This window comes from Cryptomeria japonica, unplaced genomic scaffold (genome assembly GCF_030272615.1).
Source record: "Cryptomeria japonica unplaced genomic scaffold, Sugi_1.0 HiC_scaffold_345, whole genome shotgun sequence".
NCBI lineage: Eukaryota > Viridiplantae > Streptophyta > Pinopsida > Cupressales > Cupressaceae > Cryptomeria > Cryptomeria japonica.
In genome coordinates this window covers 152,501-160,999 of record NW_026729167.1, presented here as the reverse complement: position 1 = coordinate 160,999, position 8,499 = coordinate 152,501, and the positions used below count along the sequence as shown (strand labels likewise).

The 8,499-nt window shown below is 64.1% G+C and overlaps 2 non-coding genes across 2 annotated transcripts; both read left to right on the top strand.

Moving 5' to 3' along the window:
• The first annotated feature begins 206 nt into the window (after positions 1-206).
• LOC131870734 (5S ribosomal RNA) lies at positions 207-325 on the top strand. Its single transcript, XR_009369038.1, has one exon. It is a non-coding gene; the product is annotated as a 5S ribosomal RNA (ribosomal RNA).
• Positions 326-6,240: 5,915 nt separating this feature from the next.
• On the top strand, positions 6,241-6,359 carry LOC131870733 (5S ribosomal RNA). Its single transcript, XR_009369037.1, has one exon. It is a non-coding gene; the product is annotated as a 5S ribosomal RNA (ribosomal RNA).
• The last annotated feature ends 2,140 nt before the right edge of the window (positions 6,360-8,499 follow it).

Below are 8,499 nucleotides of genomic sequence, written 5' to 3'. Positions count from 1 at the left end.
ACGCCCCGTCCAGGTGCACGCACGTAGGCCGGGCCGGGTGCACACCCGACGCCCTAGCAAGGTGCGCGCACCCGGGCAGGGCTCACACTTGGCGAACGGGGCGCACTTCGCGAGGGAGGGTGTGCACCTCGACGGGGGTGGGTGGCCGGGGTGGATTCGCACGTGGGTCGCGGTTTGCTAAGTACACACTGCGACAAGCTCATAACGGGTGCGATCATACCAGCGTTAGTGCACCGGATCCCATCAGAACTCCGCAGTTAAGCGCGCTTGGGCCGGAGTAGTACTGGGATGGGTGACCTCCCGGGAAGTCCCGGTGTTGCACCCTTTCTTAGTTTTTCGCCGGGCGTCGCAATGCTATTTGAATAAACCTTTTGCCCGTTTGCGTTCTCGTCGGGGCCGGGCCGGGCCGGGGTGCGCTGCCCGCACTACCGCGCGCGCGGGGGCGACACCGAGCGCGCACCCGAGGCGCCCCGAGCACACAGGCCACGGTGCAACCCGGGCGTTGTGCGCGCACCCCGGTGCGCCCGAGGTGCTGCGCGCGCACCCAGGTGAAATCGGTGTGCACCTCGGCCAGTGCGCGCTCGGTCGAGTCGCGCACGTTGGCCAAGGTGCACGGTGATGTTTCTTACTCTAAGGTTCCGCACCAGACGCCCGGGACAGGTGAGCGAAGCTGGGCGGGGCCGGGTGCGCGGCCGGGGCAGGTGCACGCAGCTGGAGAGAGCTTTGGAGCACACCAGAGGTGCGCACCTTGGAGCACACTTCGGAGCGCACCAATGATGCGCTCCATTCAAAAGTTTCCTGAAAAGGCAAAAAAAGTTGAGATTATAGAATTTCCCACTTGAGAGATTGTAAAAAAAAAAAATTTAAAATGAAGGAAACGCGGGTGCCAAGGTGTGCGCGCCCGGGTGCGCAGCCCAGCCAAGGTGTGCGCACCAAGGCGCCCACCCTGGCGAAGGTGCACGCAAGGTGCGCACCCGAGGCAAACCGGACAATTAACCCAACTTTCGACTTCGCGCGCACCTGCGCACCTTGGAGCGCACTTCGGAGCGCTCCTTGTTGCGCACCAATCTTGGGCACCTCGGAGTGCACCATGGCGCCCACCAAGGTGCGCACCCGGGGCAAACCGAGCTCCGACTTCGTGCGCACCTTGGAGCGCACGAAAGGTGCGCACCATGGCGCCCACCAAGGTGCGCAGCCCAGCCAAGGCGTGCGCATCAAGGTGCGCACCCTGGCGAAGGTGCGCACCCGGGGCAAACCGAGCTCCGACTTCGTGCGCACCTTGGAGCGCACAAAGGGTGCGCAACCCAGCCAAGGTGTGCGCACCCCGGGCAAACCGAGCTCCGAATCGTGCGCACCTTGGAGCACACTTCGGAGCCCTCCTTGGTGCGCACCGATGTTGCGCACCTCGGAGCGCACCCGGGGAAAACAATGCAATTAACCCGACTTTCGACTTCGTGGGCACCTCGGAGCGCTCTCGGGTTCGCACCTCGGAGCACACCGAGGTGCGCACCTTTGATGCGCTGCCTTCACCAATTTCCAGAAAAGGCAAGAAAACATTGAGAAGGTGTGCGCACCGAGGTGCCCACCCTGGCGAAGGTGCACGCGAGGTGCGCACCCGGGGCAAACCGGGCTCCGACTTCGTGCACGCCATGCTGCGCACCTTGGAGGGCCATGGTGCGCACCTTGGAGCACACTTCGGAGCGCTCAATGGTGCCCAACCCAGCCAAGGTGCCCACCGCGGCGAAGGTGCACGCGAGGTGCGCACCCGGGGCAAACCGGGCTCCGACTTCGTGCACGCCGCACCTTGGAGCACACTTCGGAGCGCTCCTTGGTGCGCACCAGGGCGCGCAACCCAGCCGAGGTGCCCACCCCGGCGAAGGTGCACGCGGGGTGCGCACCCGAGGCAAACCGGGCTCCGACTTCGTGCACGCCATGGTGCCCACCGCGGCGAAGGTGCACGCGAGGTGCGCACCCGGGGCAAACCGGGCTCCGACTTCGTGCACGCCGCACCTTGGAGCACACTTCGGAGCGCTCCTTGGTGCGCACCAGGGCGCGCAACCCAGCCGAGGTGCCCACCCCGGCGAAGGTGCACGCGAGGTGCGCACCCGGGGCAAACCGGGCTCCGACTTCGTGCACGCCATGGTGCCCACCGCGGCGAAGGTGCACGCGAGGTGCGCACCCGGGGCAAACCGGGCTCCGACTTCGTGCACGCCGCACCTTGGAGCACACTTCGGAGCGCTCCTTGGTGCGCACCATGGTGCCCACCAGGGCGCGCAACCCCGCCGAAGGTGCACGCGAGGTGCGCACCCGGGGCAAACCGGGCTCCGACTTCGTGCACGCCGCACCTTGGAGCACACTTCGGAGCGCTCCTTGGTGCGCACCAGGGCGCGCAACCCCGCCGAAGGTGCACGCGAGGTGCGCACCCGGGGCAAACCGGGCTCCGACTTCGTGCACGCCATGGTGCGCACCAGGGTGCCCACCGCGGCGAAGGTGCGCACCCGGGGCAAACCGGGCTCCGACTTCGTGCACGCCGCACCTTGGAGCACACTTCGGAGCGCTCCTTGGTGCGCACCAGGGCGCGCAACCCAGCCGAGGTGCCCACCCCGGCGAAGGTGCACGCGAGGTGCGCACCCGGGGCAAACCGGGCTCCGACTTCGTGCACGCCATGGTGCCCACCGCGGCGAAGGTGCGCACCCGGGGCAAACCGGGCTAGGACTTCGTGCACGCCGCACCTTGGAGCACACTTCGGAGCGCTCCTTGGTGCGCACCATGGTGCCCACCAGGCCGCGCAACCCAGCCAAGGTGTGCGCACCAAGGTGCACGCGAGGTGCGCACCCGGGGCAAACCGGGGTCCGGCTTCGTGCACGCCGCACCTTGGAGCACACATCGGGGCGCTCCCGGGTTCGCACCGGCGTTGCGCACCGTGGTGGGCACCTCGGAGCGCACCGTGGTGGGCACCTCGGAGCACACCAAGGTGGGCAGCGAGGTGCGCACCTTTGATGCGATGCCTTCACTAATTTCCATAAAAGGCAAAAGAAAACGAGATTTTAAAATTTCCGTTTTGAAAGATAGTGAGAAAAAGGGAATGCTGGTGCCATCTTGAGCCCGCCCTGGTGCGCAGCCCAGCCAAGGTGTGCGCACCAAGGTGCCCACCCTGGCGAAGGTGCGCGCCCGGGCAATTAACCCAACTTCCAACTTCGCGCGCGCCAGGGTGGGAGCGCACCCAACAACCGGGCCTGGGAAGAGCCAATGCGAGAAACCCCACCAAACGCTCTGACAAAAAAAGAGGGGGCGCTCCAGTAACCCCGCTTCGGAGCGCACCCTGGGCAAACCCAGCCAGGGTGCCCACCCCGGCCAAGGTGCAGGCGAGGTGCGCACCCGGGGCAAACCGGGCTCCGACAACGTGCACGCCGCACCTTGGAGCACACTTCGTAGCGCTCCCGGGTGCGCACCTCAGAGCACACCAAGGTGGGCAGCGAGGTGCGCACCTTTGATGCGCTGCCTTCACTAATTTCCAGAAAAGGCAAAAAAAAGAGGAGATTTTAAAATTTCCGTTTTGAAAGATAGTGAAAAAAACGGAACGCGGGTGCCATCTTGAGCCCGCCCGGGTGCACAGCCCAGGTAAGGTGCCCACCCTGGCAAAGGTGCGCACCCGGGCAATTAACCCTACTTCCGACTTCGTGCGCGCCAGGGTGGCAACCGGGCCTGGGAAGAGCCAATGCGAGAAACCCCACCAAACGCTCCGACAAAAAAAGAGGCGGCGCTCCAATAACCCCGCTTCGGAGCGCAGCCGGGGCAAACCCAGCCAAGGTGCCCACCCCGACGAAGGTGCACGTGAGGTGCGCACCCGGGGCAAACCGGGCTCCGACAACGTGCACGCAGCACCTTGGAGCACACTTCGAAGCACTCCCGGGTGCCCACCGGCGTTGCGCACCGTGGTGGGCAGCGAGGTGCGCACCTTTGATGCGCTGCCTTCACTAATTTCCAGAAAAGGCAAAAAAAAATGAGATTTTAAAATTTCCGTTTTGAAAGATAGTGAAAAAAACGGAACGCGGGTGCCATCTTGAGCCCGCCCTGGTGCGCAGCCCAGGCAAGGCATGCGCACCAAGGTGCCCACCCGCGGTGCACACCCGGGGCAAACCGGGCTCCGACTTCGTGCAGGCCGCACCTTGGAGCACACTTCGGAGCGCTCCTTGGTGCGCACCATGGTGCCCACCAGGGCGCACCCGGGGCAAACCGGGCTCCGACTTCGTGCACGCCGCACCTTGGAGCACACATCGGAGCGCTCCCAGGTTCGCACCAGCGTTGCGCACCTTTGATGCGCTGCCTTCACTAATTTCCAGAAAAGGCAAAAAAAAACGATATTTTAAAATTTCCGTTCTGAAAGATAGTGAAAAAAACGGAACGCGGGTGCCATCTTGAGCCCTTCCTGGTGCGCAGCCCAGGCAAGTTGTGCGCACCAAGGTGCCCACCCTGGCGGAGGTGCGCGCCCGGGGCAAACCGGGCTCCGACTTCGTGCACTGCATGGTGCCCACCAAGGCGCGCAACCCAGCCAAGGTGCCCACCGCAGCGAAGGTGCACGCGAGGTGCGCACCCGAGGTGCACACCCGGGGCAAACCGAGCTCCGACTTCGTGCACGCCGCACCTTGGAGCACACTTCAGAGCGCTCCTTGGTGCGCACCAGGGCGCGCAACCCAGCCAAGGTGCTCACCCCGGCGAAGGTGCACGCGAGGTGCGCACCCGGGGCAAGCCGGGCTCGGACTTCGTGCACGCCGCACCTTGGAGCACACATCGGAGCGCTCCCGGGTTCGCACCAGCATTGCGCACCTTTGATGCGCTGCCTTCACTAATTTCCAGAAAAGGCAAAAAAAAAAAAAAAACGAGATTTTAAAATTTCCGTTTTGAAAGATAGTGAAAAAAACGGAACGCGGGTGCCATCTTGAGCCCGCCCTGGTGTGCAGCCCAGGCAAGTTGTGCGCACCAAGGCACCCACCCTGGCCAAGGTGGGTCACGGGGTGGGTCCTAGGGTGGGTAACGGGGTGGGTACTAAGGTGTGTGCCAAGGTGGGTCATGGGGTGGGTGCCAAGGTGGGCACCAGGGTGGGTGTGCACCAACCCTAGCCAGGGTAGGTCACGGGGTGGTTGTCGGGGTGGGCGTCAAGGAGCCAAGGTGGGTGGCAAGTAGCCAAGTTGCGTGCCAAGGTGGGTGTCGGGGTGGGTGCCAAGGATCCAAGGTGGGTGCCAAGGAACCAAGGTGGGTGTCTGGGTGGGTGCCGAGGTGGGAGCCAGGGTGGGTCCCAAGGTGAGTGCAAAGGTGGGTGCCAGGGTCAAGGTGAGTGCCAATGTGGGTTCCAAGGTGCCAGGGTCAGGGTGAGTGCCAATGTGGGTTCAAAGGTGCTAAGTTGGGTGCGAGGTTGGGTGCGAGGGTGGGTGGGTGCCAAGGTGTGCTAGGTGGAAGCCCGGGTGGGTCGGCATCCCATGGGTGTCGAGTTGGGTGCCTGATGGGTGCTTCTTGTCAAGTTTTAGTCGTCGGGACTCATTTCGAGCCTTAGAGGTCGTTTCTTGTCCGGTTGCCCTGTCTTCGACCTGGGAACCCAATTTTGGTCCTCGGGTCCCATTTTTTTTTGTCTCGCATCCCACTTTTGGCCTGTGGCCTTTTCGGGGTCGATTCTCGTTTTGGGCATCAGAGCATGTTTCTTCTCCTAAAACCCAATATTTGTTTATTAAGTCTCGGAACACATTTTTGTTCTCGTGGACCCATCATGGGTCTTGGAACGCATTTGTGGTCCTTGGGTCCCATTTTGCATCCCGAAACTTGTGTTTTGGTGCTTGATCCCTATTTTGGGTGCCCACCTTGCACCAAGTGCGCACCCGGGGCAAACCGAGCGCCTTGGTGCACCGGGGCAAGATCGAGCGTGCACCCGAGGCGCCCCGAACATGCACCAAGGTGCACTCGGCCCACATGTGAGCGCAGGTCGTTGCGCCCGAGGTGGTGTGTGGGCACCGCGTTGCAGACGGGACACTGCACGCACACGACGCCCCGTCCAGGTGCACGCACGTAGGCCGGGCCGGGTGCACACCCGACGCCCTAGCAAGGTGCGCGCACCCGGGCAGGGCTCACACTTGGCGAACGGGGCGCACTTCGCGAGGGAGGGTGTGCACCTCGACGGGGGTGGGTGGCCGGGGTGGATTCGCACGTGGGTCGCGGTTTGCTAAGTACACACTGCGACAAGCTCATAACGGGTGCGATCATACCAGCGTTAGTGCACCGGATCCCATCAGAACTCCGCAGTTAAGCGCGCTTGGGCCGGAGTAGTACTGGGATGGGTGACCTCCCGGGAAGTCCCGGTGTTGCACCCTTTTTTAGTTTTTCGCCGGGCGTCGCAATGCTATTTGAATAAACCTTTTGCCCGTTTGCGTTCTCGTCGGGGCCGGGCCGGGCCGGGGTGCGCTGCCCGCACTACCGCGCGCGCGGGGGCGACACCGAGCGCGCACCCGAGGCGCCCCGAGCACACAGGCCACGGTGCAACCCGGGCGTTGTGCGCGCACCCCGGTGCGCCCGAGGTGCTGCGCGCGCACCCAGGTGAAATCGGTGTGCACCTCGGCCAGTGCGCGCTCGGTCGAGTCGCGCACGTTGGCCAAGGTGCACGGTGATGTTTCTTACTCTAAGGTTCCGCACCAGACGCCCGGGACAGGTGAGCGAAGCTGGGCGGGGCCGGGTGCGCGGCCGGGGCAGGTGCACGCAGCTAGAGAGAGCTTTGGAGCACACCAGAGGTGCGCACCTTGGAGCACACTTCGGAGCGCACCAATGATGCGCTCCATTCAAAAGTTTCCTGAAAAGGCAAAAAAAGTTGAGATTATAGAATTTCCCACTTGAGAGATTGTAAAAAAAAAAAATTTAAAATGAAGGAAACGCGGGTGCCAAGGTGTGCGCGCCCGGGTGCGCAGCCCAGCCAAGGTGTGCGCACCAAGGCGCCCACCCTGGCGAAGGTGCACGCAAGGTGCGCACCCGAGGCAAACCGGACAATTAACCCAACTTTCGACTTCGCGCGCACCTGCGCACCTTGGAGCGCACTTCGGAGCGCTCCTTGGTGCGCACCAATCTTGGGCACCTCGGAGTGCACCATGGCGCCCACCAAGGTGCGCACCCGGGGCAAACCGAGCTCCGACTTCGTGCGCACCTTGGAGCGCACGAAAGGTGCGCACCATGGCGCCCACCAAGGTGCGCAGCCCAGCCAAGGCGTGCGCATCAAGGTGCGCACCCTGGCGAAGGTGCGCACCCGGGGCAAACCGAGCTCCGACTTCGTGCGCACCTTGGAGCGCACAAAGGGTGCGCAACCCAGCCAAGGTGTGCGCACCCCGGGCAAACCGAGCTCCGAATCGTGCGCACCTTGGAGCACACTTCGGAGCCCTCCTTGGTGCGCACCGATGTTGCGCACCTCGGAGCGCACCCGGGGAAAACAATGCAATTAACCCGACTTTCGACTTCGTGGGCACCTCGGAGCGCTCTCGGGTTCGCACCTCGGAGCACACCGAGGTGCGCACCTTTGATGCGCTGCCTTCACCAATTTCCAGAAAAGGCAAGAAAACATTGAGAAGGTGTGCGCACCGAGGTGCCCACCCTGGCGAAGGTGCACGCGAGGTGCGCACCCGGGGCAAACCGGGCTCCGACTTCGTGCACGCCATGCTGCGCACCTTGGAGGGCCATGGTGCGCACCTTGGAGCACACTTCGGAGCGCTCAATGGTGCCCAACCCAGCCAAGGTGCCCACCGCGGCGAAGGTGCACGCGAGGTGCGCACCCGGGGCAAACCGGGCTCCGACTTCGTGCACGCCGCACCTTGGAGCACACTTCGGAGCGCTCCTTGGTGCGCACCAGGGCGCGCAACCCAGCCGAGGTGCCCACCCCGGCGAAGGTGCACGCGGGGTGCGCACCCGGGGCAAACCGGGCTCCGACTTCGTGCACGCCATGGTGCCCACCGCGCCAAGGTGCACGCGAGGTGCGCACCCGGGGCAAACCGGGCTCCGACTTCGTGCACGCCGCACCTTGGAGCACACTTCGGAGCGCTCCTTGGTGCGCACCAGGGCGCGCAACCCAGCCGAGGTGCCCACCCCGGCGAAGGTGCACGCGAGGTGCGCACCCGGGGCAAACCGGGCTCCGACTTCGTGCACGCCATGGTGCCCACCGCGGCGAAGGTGCACGCGAGGTGCGCACCCGGGGCAAACCGGGCTCCGACTTCGTGCACGCCGCACCTTGGAGCACACTTCGGAGCGCTCCTTGGTGCGCACCATGGTGCCCACCAGGGCGCGCAACCCCACCAAACGCTCGGACAAAAAAAGAGGGGCCGCTCCAATAACCCCACTTCGGAGCGCACCAGAAACCCCACTGGACGCTTGGGCAAAAAAGTAATGCGCACCCGAAGCCCCTACCCAGAAATCCCCAGTTCGGACATGGGGAGCTGCAACGGTAAAAAGCCTCACTAAACTCTCGGACGGAAAGGT